The sequence below is a fragment of the Canis lupus genome, chromosome 28, assembly GCF_048164855.1.
Source record: "Canis lupus baileyi chromosome 28, mCanLup2.hap1, whole genome shotgun sequence".
NCBI lineage: Eukaryota > Metazoa > Chordata > Mammalia > Carnivora > Canidae > Canis > Canis lupus.
In genome coordinates, this window is record NC_132865.1 from 33122446 (window position 1) to 33137888 (window position 15443).

Below are 15443 nucleotides of genomic sequence, written 5' to 3' on the forward strand. Positions count from 1 at the left end.
CTGCCTGCACCAGGAGCTCAGTGCCACCAAGAGTTTGGCTTCTCTGTGATGTCCCCAACCCTGCTTCAGGAGCAGGACAGCTAGGCAGGAGTGCAAGTCTCTTGACTACAGTCTCTGAAAGTGCACTTTCTGGGCGATTCCTTATGATCCATTGACATGGTGGGTAAAAGACTCTGATGAAAAATAGCTTTGGAGGAGGCACTGTAAAGCAAGATGGTAAGACATACAGGGAACCTTTGCCAGCTTGTTGCCTGCTACTGGCTAGCTTCCTGGGGTAGAAGAAGTTTCCTTTCTCTGCCCAGGAATACATCCATGGTCCCTGATTCCATTCCATTTATCAGTCCTGTCACCTTGGCCCAGAAGAGCCTCCTATGCTATACCGGATAGACTAGATATTTTCTTTATCTGTCTTGGAGAAGGCACACACCAAAGGCCTATGATGCCAGAGGAATGAGGAAGTGACAAGGATTAAATAATGCTCCTGTATCCTCTGACTTTATAGGCAGGGGAAGGAATGCCTCCTAGGATCAAAATCCAATAGCAGAAGCTAGCCAAGAAAGAAAGATTTCAAGGAGCGAATGGAACAGGAGGTATAATCACACAAAGGGGCCCCCCATAATTGAAGTTCTTCCATGGAAGCTTGTATCAGTACCTTGCGAAGGAGAAGCTCTCTCACCAGCAAGGAGCACATACAGGGCCCGAGAAAGGGCAGCAGCCCAGTTCTGGGAGAAGAAGTTGTCATCACAACGCATGACCCCCTCCAGGGGTTGTTACCAGCCCAGGTCTTCTAGGGAAGGAGAGCCGGCCAACCCAGTGCAGGCAATTTGAAGTGGGAAGAGAAAAGGCACCCAACAAAGACTCAACTTTTGTCAGGCTCTTTTAAGCCCTATTTGGACTGGGCCCCATAGTTGGGCCTTGACCTCAAGAGCAAGAAGAATCCTGCTAAGTCAGTTTGGTGAGAATCCTCTGCCCTCAATGCCTGATAGCCCTTCATATCTGATCAAATTCCTCACCGTCCACCCAGCCCCCCCACCCAGGGGATTATCTGATCCCCCTGTTTGCCTTCTGCAACAATCCCACCAAATTGGGTTAGCCAGACACCCCCCTTCCCCCATCCTCTTGATTCCTTTTACTACTTTTCATGCTGCTCCTTGGCTATAAACACTCACTTTTCCTTGCTGTATCTGGAGTTGAGCATAGTTCTACACTGAGATTTTTTCCCCCCTATTGCAATAGTTTTTGGATAAATCTGTTTTTACCTTTTTAACTACTGTCCATCTCTGGATTCTCTCTGACACACCCTATAGGGTGATAAAATTAGATGGAAGACAGTAGGTAAAGCTCAGAAAAAGAGCATTGGGTGGAAAATGTTCTGAGTGATTCCCAATAGGCAATAGACTGGTAGTCTAAGTATTGGTGATGACTACAGTGAATCCAACATTTCAGTTCAATTCACTAGATATTACTGGGGGCCAGGAGCTGGTTCAGGGATGAATAAGCCTATCCACCATCTCATGATTAGATAAGAAAATTACTACCGGGGTGAGAAAAACACATACATGACTTTTTTTTCTTTTTAAATGAAGGGATATTATTTCTACTTTTATCTTTTTTATCATTAACATTATATATAATAATAGAAATGCTAGATTACACAGGAAGGGAAGATAAAGGAAGTAAAAATCAACCACAGTTCTACCATCTAGGCATTACCATGATGACATACGTACTCTGGGATTTTTTTCTGTTTCTGTACATATGCTTTAAATAAATCAACTCTATTGAGGTATAGTTTACAACAATAAAGCACACCCATGTGATTAATTAATTAATTTTTTTAAAGTTCCAGTGTAGTTAACATACGGTGTTCTACTAGTTTCAGGTGTACAAAGCACCCATTTCAAATGTGCAATGGGATAAGTTTTGACAAATATACACAACCATATAATTTCTACCAGTATTAAGATATAGAATATTGCCCCCAAAAGTTCCCTCTTGCCCATATAGAGTCAATCCTCCCATCTGTACTGAAAATCTGGGGCATGCACTGATCTACTTTTTGTTACTGTACACTGTTTTCTCTGTTCTAGAATTTCATAAAATGTGATTATACAGCATTCACCCTTTGGTGTCTGACTGCTTTTGCTCGGATCTTACTTTAGCTTCAACCATGTTGTTACATGTATCGTAGTTCATTTGTTGTCATTGCCAGATTGCATTCCATTACATAATTGTACCATAATCTGTTTGTCCATTCAGCTATTATTGAAGAGTTTTTAGCTTTTCTGAGTAAGGTGCTGAACATTCAAGGACAAGTCTTTGTGGCAACACACATTTTTATTTCTCTGGGTAAATACCTGGGAATCCAATTGCTGGGTCATGGTGACTTAGCAATTGGATTTTTTATCCAATTGACAATTTATAAGGAACTGTCAAACTGTTCTCTGAAGTATCTGTACCATTTTTTGTCTGGTCCCCCTTTTGCCTTCTGTAACAATCCCACCAAGTCCTAACGGGAATATATAAACAGTCCTAGTGGCTCTACATCTTTGTGAACACTTAGTAGAGTCACTCTTTTTAATTTCAGCCATTGTAGTGGGTGCATAGTGGTATTTCCTTGTGACTTTAGTTTGATTTCCCCTCATAATTAATGATGCTGAGCATTTTTTTCATGCATCTGCTTATTGGTATACCATTATATATATATATATATATATATATATATATATATATATATATATACACACACACACACACATTATATAATATATGTAATATATAATACAACATATATAATATGCATATGTATATATAATATATAACATATATATAATATGTATATATCTAAATGTATTTTTTGCAGTGGAACTGTTCAAATCATTATTTATTAAGCTTTTCATTTTCTTATTATTAAATTATAAGAGTTCCTTATACCTTCTGGATACAGGTCCTTTGGTGAGATTTACATATTGTGGCTATGTCCTAGTCTGTGGCTTCCTTTTTTGTTTTCTTAATAGTATCTTCCAAAAAGCAGATTTTTTTTTATTTTGATAAAGTCCAATTTATCATTTCTTAAATTCAATGATTTATGCTTTTTTGGTGTTTTATCCAAGAATTTTATTTTTACCTCAACTTCATGAATATAGCTTACCATGTTTTTCTTCTGGCAGTTTAAAAGTTAATTTTTGAGTTTCAGTCTGTAATTCATTTCAAATTAATGCTTATATTTGGTGTGAGGTAAGGGTCAAATTCATTTTTATTTTATTTTCATTTTTGCAGACAGATATATAATCATTCCAGCATCATATATGAAAAAATACCATCCTTTCCCCACTGAAATACCTTGGTAATTGTTAAAAGTCTGTTGCCTATACAAGTATAGATCTACTTCTGTAGTCTTACATTTCCCTATTAATCTCTATGCATATCTTTATGCTAATATTATACTGTCTTAATTACTATAACTTTCTAGTAACTCTTGAAATCAGAGAGTATATGTTCTACAGCTTTGTTCTTTTTCAAATTTGTTTAGCCATTTCCAAATTCTTTGTACCTCCATATACATTTTAGAATGAGCTTGTCAATTTCTATAATAAGGTCTGCTGGGATTTTTATTGGGATTGCATCGAATCTGAGATCAGTGCTGTCCAACAGAAATATGATGTGAACCACATACCATTTTTAGTTGTAGTTTTGGTTTTGCTTTTTGCTTTTTTAAATAGAACTACTAGGCTAATAGAGTTGGAGAATGAGAAAAACAAAAAGTATTTGGTCAGGCAGCATGGTTTGTTAGAAAGAGCTTGGAATTTGTAGATAGAAGTTCTGAGTGTGAATCCTGGGCTCTTTTCTGAGACCTTTGGCAAGTTATTTAATCATTCTAAGCTTTGTTTTATTTATTTGTAAAACAGGAATGGTAATGCAGCTTGATTTTTCAATGGCATAATGTATCAGGAAATAAATCATTTTAAGTTGCTGAAAGTGGAGAAAAACCTCTCACTCCTTTGGGACCCTTTCCATTTTATACTTTGTGTGAAAAGAAATAACTTGTAAGGGTAGCTTTTCCTGAATGTGTACCTGGTGTGTAGTACTAAGTTTATATTTTGTTATTTCTATGTAAGTTAAAGCCTAAGATAGAGATCAAATAAATTGCTCTTATTAATGATTAGAATCACCTCTGATAGGGAAAAGAGTAATGAAAATGCTGGAGCAATACAGAGGATTTCAATAGCCAGAGAGATGACTGAACCATCATCTATCAGTGGTCCTCAGCAGATCTATACCAATAGAGCATAAAAGCAGTGGCCATTACTGTCCAAGATCAGACAAACTCCAGATGAAATCTGCTGAGGGGCTCTCTTGCCTGTTGGTTGTGGAATGCAGAGCATTCCAGTTGCTTCCAGCAGTGCCAAATGATCCCATTTGTCCTTAGCCCAATAGTTATTGCTTTTACCTTCCCCTCATTCCTTTCTGGTGGCTTCAGAATAAGGAAAAGGGAAGCAATGAATGATAAACACCATTTATCTTAGTGCTCTGATTCTGTCTTGATTAACTGTCAGCTTCTTTCAAACTAGCTTCCAGGTAAAACACTGCTCTAATAGACACAGAACCGTAAAGTTGTTCGAGTTTCTGAAAACCATGGAAAACATGGTTATTCATCTCGGTCAGCAAAGGGTTTAACAATGTTTCTAATGATATAAATACAGATATGATGAAATCATAGTTTTAGGATTGGAAGAGATAATTTCTAAAGGGTAATATTTGCATAAACAAAGGTGTTTATATTTTTCTTTTGCAGGAATTTTCTAGATCTCTCATGTGCTAATATATTATAAATCTCCAGGAAGGAGAAAGTAGTAAATAATATTTCACTAATATGATGTAGCCTTAACCTTTTTCTCCCTTCCACAGGTCTAAAATTTTTTAGAAGTCAGTTTGTGAATTCTTAGAATTCCTTAGAATTCCATACTTCCCCAGAATCTGATGTGCAGGATCATGAATATCATCTATGGTGATTCTTTTGTATTTGTATGTTATCACTCTTTAAACACACACTGACAGGGGACTTCTTATCTTATAAGACAATGCATTCAATGTGAGGTTAGCATTTTTGTAATTTTCTTAACCTTTTATGTACTTGATCTGTAAAATCTGAAAGACATGGAGTTAAACAGGTTTATTGCTAGTTGCTTAACTGTACTGGTTAATAAACTGATGTCAGCCATTGGAAAGGTTTGGTGACTCACCAATGAGATTCGTTCTAACCTTATCATACTTACTATGTTTTATCAATAACTTAAAGCATGGATTGGCAAACTGTATCTATAAAAGACCAAAGAGTAAATAAATATTTTAGGCTTTTCAAGTCATATAGACTCTGCTGTATGTACTCACCTCTGCCACTGTAGCACAAAAGCAGCCATAGACAGCATGTGGACAAATGGACATGGCTGTGCTCCAGTAAAACTATTTACAAAATCAGGCAGCAGGCCAGGTTTGGATCATGGGCTGTAGCTTGCCAACCCATGACTTAAAGGAAGGCAAAGAATGTGGTTATCAGATGTGCAGATAATACAAAACTATGAAGGATACATATATATAACTTTGATCTAGTATAGTGTCAGAAGCATATAAAATAGTAGCTCTCTTTATTATTACTATCATTCCTATCACATGATTGGGTTTCCAAATTACATCAAAAAGGTGAAACATGGGCAAAAAGTACAAGATTCAAATTTAGAAGTATATATGCCAACTTTTTCCACCCCCAAGAAACAGAATGAAACATGTAAAAGTTGGAAAAACTTGTCATAAAAGAAGTTCATGGGGCAAAATATATAGGTAGTTTCCAATTAAGATGCACATGTTTACCTGTGCATCTTGCCAAATCCCTAATAAATTGGATTATTTAAAATATGTATATATACATAGTGTGCACAAAGAGACTGTAAGAGAAGATAACGAGAAAGCTAAAAAGCAGATGAACGAATGATTACTAATTTAGCACACTTGAGAAAGTTGAATCTCAGCTGGCTCTGGTAAAGCTGAGAAGCATCTGATTTACAAGAAACTCCTCAAAGCTAGGGATTGGCAGTGCCAAGTACCCCTGGAAGATGGCTGAAAGTGGGCCTGGAGCCTGGAAGTCATTATGAAATCATGTTTAAGAAGCTGGAAGCTCCCAGGTTCCCTTCTTGCTCTGATAGAAGACTGGATGTATGTCTCTGGGGAGGGCAAAATAGTGGCTCTCTGACTGAACTGGAGGACTTCTGGTGGAGCTGAAAGCTGGTGTTCTTCACTGAAAATGGGGCATTATACGAAAATATATGCATATTAAATACTGAGACTTCCTTATCATCACTTCCAGACTTCTTCCCTCAGCTTGACTTAGGATGCTGGCTTCTTCACTCCAGGCAGGCACTAGAAAATTCTGTCAGCCAAATAACCCCAGGGAAAAAGATCTAAAGATATGAACATTGGAGGTTCTCCAACGAATGGGCTCAGCCAGATGACCCCACAGTGACATCCATAATTGACAGGCCCTATTCTCTTTTGTAGAGCTCCCAAGCAGCTTTTTGGTGCCCAACCAAGAACTGTAAAATATGAAAAAGACCAAAACAAGAAGAGAAAAACAAGAGCCATTTGGAGGAAACAGACAATACAGAAAGAAGATAACTTAAAAAATGAAAAGGAAAACTATTATTAGAGAGATAAGGGAAGCTATTCCATTGTTGAGATAAAAATAGAATGTCATCAAGAAAAGAGCATTCACAGATTAAAATAAGTGGTCTTAAAATTAAAAGCATAATAGTAGAAAGAGAAACCTCAATGGAATGATCAGGAGCTATAGTTTTCAGTGACTCCATTTAGTGGAAACTGCTTCAGACCCTGGTAGAGACTAATTATTTGATGTAATACTCTCAGCAAGCAGAACAAAAGGCAAAGCAGGAGAAGAGGAGAGAAAAGATAAGAATCAAGACTTTCCAGAAATTTCAACATCTGAATAATAGAAGACTCAGAAAGAAAGGAGCATGAAAACAGAAGTGAATTAATTGTTAAAGAAGGAATTCAAGACAAGGTCCCGGAATTGAGACTCAACATTTCACAAAGTATCCAGACACAGAGAGGAATAGACGAATTTTCACAAAGAGATGACCCCAAGATTTTTCAGAGAGATATGATAAGCCCGTATGTGAAACCTGGAAATCTAATTGAGCTCAGAGTTATCAATAGCAACACTGGGAAGTGGAAGATAGTAGAGCAATGCTTTCAAAATTCTGAAGGGAAATGACTCTAGCATAGAATTCTGTATTTGCAAAAACCATCAACTAAGTGAGAAGTTAGAATAAAGACATCTTGAAGCATTCAAAATCTCAAAAATGAATGCGTCCCATCAAAACAGGGGAGTTCACGCAGGCGCCTGGGTGGCTCAGTTAAGCATCTGACTCTTGGTTTTGGCTCAGGTGGGGATCTCAGGATCATGAGATACAGCCCTGCGTAGGGCTCCATGCTTAGCTCAGAGTCTGCTTGAGATTTTCTCTTCCTCTCCCTCTGTCCCTCCCGCTGGTGCTCCCTCTCAAATAAAAAAATAAATCTTAAAACAAACAAACAAAGGGAGTGTACCAAGAGGGAAGTCATGGGATCCAGGAAACAGAAGGTCAACAAACGAGAGAGGTGAAAGAGTTAAGCAGAAAGATAAAAGAGGTCCTGAGTGAGCACCCAGGTGTGATTAGAGACAGTCAGAAGTTCTGGGAAAGACTTCTTAAAACCTTTATTAATCTGGCAGCCCCGGTGGCTCAGCAGTTTAGCGCCTGCCTTCGGTCCAGGGCCTGATCCTGGACACCCGGGATCAAGTCCCACGTCGGGCCCCCTGCATGGAGCCTGCTTCTCCCTCTGCCTCTCTCTCTCTCTCTCTCTCTCTCTCTCTGTGTGCGTCTCTCATGAATAAATAAATGAAACTGTTAAAAAAATTTATTAACCTGATAAATACAAGATGCATTGGTTGAATTGAGAGGTTACAACAGGGGGATAAGTTGGGGTTTATACAACTGGGGAAGATAAGCACATTGCAACCCAAGCAAATGAACAAACAAAAATAATTGTTAACTCCAGGGAAAGTGAGAAGGTTTTCAGTGATGGATGGCACCTGACTTAGATAACTATTGCATTCCTGTCATGATGATGTTAACACTAAATATGTATAATCAAACTTGTGATACTGGGAGGTTGCAAAGACAGGAATATGCATGTGCATGGTATATTGAAAAAGAGAAAAATCTTTACCTTCTGCCATGGGAAGTCAATAGATTATGTTTAAAGCTACAGAATGAAGCATCGTAAACATGTTGTTTAAAACAGACAGGCATATACTGAAAGAATAAGGGGAAACAGTTGAAATTGTCTGGGAGGTAGGAAATAGGGAAAGGATGAGGCATGATGTGTTGCTTTTTTTTCTAACAAGGCTTTGACTTTATGCCATTGAACAACTTTGCTTTTAATAAAACTAAATTTAAAAAGATATGGATTGAATTCGGTTGATCTTGTATTTAACTTGACTATTCCCCATTTCTTTTTTCAGTGTCCTATAGTTGCTCCTATGGAGCTTGTGCAAAATTTCACTGCACAGTGAAACGCTGGAACACGTGCACCCCAATGTTTCTAGCAGCAATGTCCACAATAGCCAAACTGTGGAAGGAGCCTCGGTGTCCATCGAAAGATGAATGGATAAAGAAGATGTGGTCTATGTATACAATGGAATATTAGCCATTAGAAATGACAAATACCCACCATTTGCTTCAGTGTGGATGGACCTGGAGGGTATTATACTGAGTGAAATAAGTCAATCAGAGAAGGACAAACATTTTATGGTCTCATTCATTTGGGGAATATAAAAAATAGTGAAAAGGAATAAAGGGAAAGGAGAGAAAATGAGTGGGAAATATCAGAAAGGGAGACAGAACATGAGAGACTCCTAACTCTGGGAAACGAACTAGGGGTGGTGGAAAGGGAGGTGAGCAGGGGGTTGGGATGACTGGGTGATGGGCATTGAGGGGGGCACTTGATGGGATGAGCACTGGGTGTTATTCTATATGTTGGCAAATTGAACACCAATAAAAAAGAGAGAGAGAGCTAATAAATGTATGATGCCAAAAACAAAAAATTTCACTGCACTGAAAAATAGACTCTGTAGGACCCAAGTGGCCATGATCCATGCCTCATTTAGAGTATTATGCCCACCAGATCCATTATTTTTATTTTTATTTTTAATAATACTTTTATTACAAAAGAGTACAATGCACATATCATTATAGAATAATCTAAAAGTATAGATGAAAAAGAGGAAGGAAAAGAAAAATGAACTTTAGTAAGCCTCTGAGAAGTGCTTATTAATATTTAATTGAAATCCTTTTCAGATTTTTTCAAGAATGTAATCTTACAGATTGTATCTTCTTTTATTTTATTTTTTTCAGAAAAAGATCATGAATATACTTTTATATCAAGACATGCAGTCTAACTTTGAATATTTAACTTATGCTGGGCTATTATAATCATTGTTGTATTATGCATACCTTGAACTAAAAGTTTTGTGTATATCCTTAATTATTTGCTTGGGATAATTTTCTGGAAACTGAATTTTGGGGTCAAAATGTATGCATGCAAATTTTTAGAGTAAAATGCTAAATGAGCACAAATGCAAAATATACATTCAGAAAAAAAAATATGTAAACTGATGAAACTATAAAGTAAATATCATGAAATCACCACTCAGGTCAAAGAATGAAACATTACTGACATTCTAAAACATCCCCCAAACCTAGCTACATGTCCCTCTGTGATCTCACCTTCATTCTTCCTCCAGAGGTAAGCATTATTATGACTTTCATAATCATCATTAGCTGGTTTTTCTTTATGGTTATATTATCTATATATGCAATCTTGTTAGACTTTGAATTTATATGAATGGAAACATACTCCATTCTTTTGTGTCCTACTTATTTTTTTGAATATTCTTTTTTTTCAAGATTTTTTATTTTTTTACTTGAGAGAGAGAGAGATCGAGCACATGAGTGCAGGGGAGGGGCAAAGGGAGAGGGAGAAGCAGACTCCTCACTGAGCAGGGAGCCTGACTCCCAGGATCCGGAGATCATGACCTGAGCCAAAGGCAGACACTGAACCCACTGAGCCACCCTGGTGTCCCTTTATTGAATATTCTGTTTTTGAGTTTCAGCCACATCTTTGCCTGTGACTATAGATTATTTCTTTTTACTGAACTGTGGCAAATTCTGTTATTCAAATAACTTTATAAGAGAGGGACATTCACAAAATAAAAAACATGTAGAAACTAATAAAAAGGAAGTAAGATGAATGTAAACCCTTTCACATGAAGAAATGGTAAAGTTCAGACTGGAATAAACCTTTTGGGGGAACAGATCTTTCTTCTTATAGGTGAACTACCTGATAAAAACAATACATGAACACATTCTGTTTGATTCTAGATAGCAGAATAAGATCCTGTAGAAACTACAGTCTGATTCCACTTAAATATAAGAATAATATTTCTAACAATTTAAGTAATCTGAACAAGAAGTATGCTGCTTTGGGGTCATGAATCCTCTGTTGTTGGAAGTTTTTGTGCAGAGGCCAAGGGATGCCTCAAAGACAGAAGGTACAGATGGAACTCCTGCCTTCGGTAGAAGTTGGATTAGATGTTTACTAAGGCCCCTTTCAACTTCAAAATTCTCCTCTGTGACCTCTTCAGATATTGGAGGTGACTTTAAAGATCTGATAACATGATGTGCACAGTGAACCTATTATCCAAGGGATTGGCAAGCAGCTGTTTGCAATTTCCACTGTTGACAGACCAAAAAGGAAATGGCCTTTGGTTGCAGCAGTGGAAATGTCAGAGGAGAGGAAACATGAACAGTGAGAGCCCAGCACAGGAGAATCATCGCTAGAGATTTTTAAAAGATTGACACATGTCTTTCTCTAATGATCTAGGCACACAATGCCATTCAATGTATAGAGGCCAGATTTTAAACTTGCAAAGATTTTTTTTTTAAATAATATTAAGAGCCAATGCCTACTGCCATTCCTAACAACTTGGTGTAGGCTGCAGCTCCACCTCCCATAAAACTCTAGTCACTAGAAGCAGCCTCATCCACCAGTAGAGATTAAGTGTTTAGATTAAATATCCCCTCATTTGGCAAGCCTTGTTTCTCTTACAGATTAAGAAAGTGGAATCTAGAAAACTTAAGTGCTTTGCCTAAGTCCTGCCTTCAATTTACTGTGGCAGGGGGTGGGGGCGGGGGTTTCAAGAAGAAATACCAGAGCCTTTCTTCCTCATCATATTGCCTCTGTCTCCCCAGTTAGGGCCATTGACTAATATCTTGAGCATCCATAGATTTTGGACAGCTATCACTGAAAACAAGTTGCATCTCTATGCACTTGATACAATCTTATGGCAATCCTATTTTTAATTGCTTTCTAAATTTTCCTTAGGAAAAATTCTACTTACTTTTTTTCCTATCCTGGAACATGTGTGAATATCTTGAGCGGAATAAACAGAATTCAGAAGGAAAATTATTACAAATCATGATTATAGGATATGAAGCTAGAGGGATATTAGATAACTTGCAGTTGTAATCTTTTTCCATGGATGAGAAGCATGGAGCATTTCATAAACACATCAGTAAAATTTCTACCACCACCAAATCACATTCATTCATTCTTCCACAGTATAAACTGAACACTATCATGTGCCCCATAGTGTCACAAAGGATCTTGAGGACGATTGATTTCATCTTCACAATACATAAAATTCTCATAAGTCCTTGAGTCCATTAGTATGATATAATTGTGACCAATCATCTATTTGACATAATTTAGCTTATCTCTAGGAAAGAGATTTTTATCCTTTCCCAGTAAGCCCAGCTTACTATTTGTGCAAGCTTGCATCATTATGCTGCATGCAAAATCCAAAGCAAAATTTAATTACGGTGTTGAAATTATTTTATAGACCGTTTTATTGGTAGTTTTAAAAAACCCAAAAGTTAATAACGTTCATATATTTTATATTATTCAATTCAATCAGTATGCTTACAAATCATAAAGGGATATTATCTAAATTCTTGTTTCATTATAATTGTTTGTAATAGGTAGAAGAGCTGTTAGGTGGGAAACCACAGAATGTAGGGTAACAAAATTAAAATGCACCAAAGTTCTTAACTTCTGATTAAGAAAACATTGTTGTGTTTACATTTTGAGGGTCAACATGTGTGGTTGGCAGGATTCTAAAGATGCCCCTAGGATTTCTGTCCTCTGGTTCTTTGAGCCAACGCTAATCTATATACTGCTGTGAAGGGACTTTTCAAATGGAATTAAGTTACTAATCAGCCAACCTTAAAACAGGGAGATTATCCTGCTGGATTATTGGAATGAATCCGGTATAATCCCATGAGACCTTAAATGACAAAAAGGAAGGCAGGAGAGGGTGGTGGTGATGAGGACAAAGGCAGGACAGAGAGATTCTAAGTAGGAGAGAGATCCCCCCCACCAGCCCCCTCATCACCCTCTTGGTTGCTGGTTGCTGGCTATCAGACGGAGGAGGAGGGAGGTAGGGGCAGAGTTAAGGAGTGAATAGAGGCCTCTAGAAGATGAGAGGGGCCCTTGCTGACAGCCAGCAAGCGAACGATCTGCTCAGTGCTGCAGCAGCAAGGACCCAGAATTTAGCCAACACCTGACTAGGCCTGGAAGCAGATTCATCCCCAGAGCCTCCAAATGGTAACACAGTGCCTCTGACACCTTGATTTCATCTTTGTGAAACCTGAAGCAGAGAAACCAGCTGAGCACACATGGATTTCTGACCTACCAACTGTGAGATAATACAGTTGTTTTTTAGGCTTGTGGTGATTTGTTCTTAACAACAATAGAAAGAGAATACAGAATACAAACAATAATAACTGTTTCACTACTATGTAAATAGAAAGAACCAATATACTAAAAGGGAAAAAAATGAGGGAAAAGACAAAGACCTGAATGTTCCTTTTTCCTGACAGCACATATACATAGCCTTACGGAATGGCAACCTTTCTGTTAGGACTGGAGCCAACCAGTACTTTTGATTAGTCAGCACTGTACAGCCAGGCATCACCCAGGCCATCCCGGACTTCTATTCTGGGCTGTGGGAGACTGTGCCAGAGCTTAATTAGTATGGTGCTAAGTCTTAACACTTTGGAAACAAATTTACAATTTATGAGGCTAAGTAGGTTTAGATTTCCTACACATGCACAGAATATATTATTAAGGATGCACAGACTTTAGTTAGCTCTTCATGGCTAATTTTGGTTGGTTGGTCAATCAAATATAAAATCTAGGCATGTTCACAGCATTCAATTGTCTGGTGTGTGACAGACATAGGGTAGTTTAGCATGTGCCAACTCTGTGTTCTGGGGCACCTTACCTAACTGCTGTTTCAGATTCCTTACTTGAAAAATGGAGATCAAAGGACTACCTAATCTGTGGGATGTTCTCAGAAAGACGTGCATTAATAGCTACATGGTGCCTAGAACAGTGCCTGGCACATAGTTTGAGCATGGGTTACCAGGCAACTCCTGTTGTTTTAGCTTCTTAATGGTGTGGGAGCTCAAACATAAAGAGTCTTTGTTCTGTATGGACAAGGCTTCTGTGCTGTGTGCCACAACATATAGGAAAAAGAACAGTGAACTTTCAGAGTAGGGGAAGCTCAGGGAAGTCTTCCTGGAGGAAGTAGCATTTTAGCTGGAGTTTTACATAGGCAGTATTCTCTAAGAGACACAGGAAAGTTGGACTAGAAAGACAGTCAGCATGATAGACAGACCTCTTGGCTTCCTAGAATCTGACTGAGAGCCCACAAATTCTGATTTCCTTAACTTTGAGCAAGCAGTTAACAACAAAGCAGGCTGTCTCAATACCTACTTGGGGCCCACCAGTCCTAATTTGGACTCATATGGTGTTATTATTATTCACTGACAGTATCAGTGATTTAAGAAATCACTGAACCCACTTTCAGTAGTTTTTACAGCTGCCTAATTTTATTATTCTAAGAAATCTGCTTGCACCTGTTTTGATAGTCAGGTTTGCTTTTTGCGTTACTACCTTGTGAGTAAAATTTTCACAATGCATGTATGTTAAGAAGCAAACAGAAAAAAAAAAATGTGGTGTCTTCTGCACTGCAGAAGCTGTCTTGGATATGTATGTGGGAATGTTGTTACTAATGCCCTGGTGTCATGGATCAGGGTGGTAGGTCCTGTCGTAATCCACTTGTTCCTCTTTATCCATGTTGCGGCACAGACAGTGTCATTAGTTAAGCTCCCATTTATTGGAATTTTTCGGTTGGAGCATTTTCCCTCACCCCGGCATCTTAGATATCTTAATGACTAATTTATTTCTTACACTCCATGCCCTCTTTAGAAAACTAAAAATCATATTTAACTGGTTTGAGCTGAGATTTTGTTGACACAGAATGTCTCAAAGTGAATCATACTTCAATTCCTTAATCTTCAGTATTCATGTGACCTTAACAATAAAGATAAGTGAAATTATAAGGGTGAGACTTAGAAGAGGCAAATGGATATTAATATTTTTAAACAAAAAATATGTACTAGGGATATACATTAGAACCCAAGTGCCCTTGAGCTAGAATTTGTGTGTTGGAGAGATTTGAATGCCCTTGTTTCTTTGTAATGCTAAGAGATTCCAAAAAAGGAGCACTTTTTATTACCAAGTGGAATTAATGCTGTCAAATTATTATATTGATGTCTCTAATTCAAAGCTTCAAAGTGGTTTCTAAATCAAGTGTGAACACCAAGATACTCAGTGCACATTCAGGCACTGTTAGAAATTACTGTGATGCAGCTTAGAGAACAATGTTTTCCATTTTCCCTTCATCGAAATGTGCTCAAGTGGACTGACAGCATGAGGCCAGGCTCAGAGCTATGGATTTTGGGAATGGTGGTGAAAACAGAACTACCAGTAAAACCTTGCACAGGAAGCTTAAATTCATTACTCCCGTGTTAAAAGACATTTCCATCAGTGGAAATGATGGTTTGGTTGGTTTTGTATTATTCTTTTTCAGTTTCTAAGGTTGATAAAAATATGATTTATCACCAAAAGAACTTGGATTTCTAATTCTCATTTTATTCTCTCCTAATCTGGGTTGCTGTGGGTATAATGAGCATGTGTTAATTCGTATAGGTTTTCATTGTATATTTTTAATAGTACAGCTATGGTGTTAGAAGGAACAAAACTGGCAGATAAATCTGAAATATGTCCAAAAGCTCTCTCCTTCTTTCCCTTCCTCCCTTCTCTTCCTTCCTCCCCACTTCCTTCCTTCTCTCCATTTAACTGCATTTAATGATCATCAGTGTGTTGGTATTGAAGTTAAAGAGAAAGTGGTTAAATAGCTACTAGTG

The 15443-nt window shown here is 37.8% G+C and overlaps 1 protein-coding gene and 1 long non-coding RNA gene across 2 annotated transcripts in view; one reads left to right on the forward strand and one right to left on the reverse strand.

Annotated features, from left to right (window-relative positions):
* LOC140620379 (uncharacterized) overlaps positions 1 to 9104 on the forward strand; it is a 28564-nt gene extending 19460 nt beyond the window's left edge. Inside the window, exon 5 of the long non-coding RNA XR_012020179.1 lies at positions 8573 to 9104. This is a non-coding gene — a long non-coding RNA (uncharacterized lncRNA). The remainder of the gene's footprint in view (positions 1 to 8572) is intronic.
* FAM110B (family with sequence similarity 110 member B) overlaps positions 1 to 15443 on the reverse strand; it is a 223991-nt gene that overhangs the window by 187508 nt on the left and 21040 nt on the right. The window lies entirely within an intron of this gene.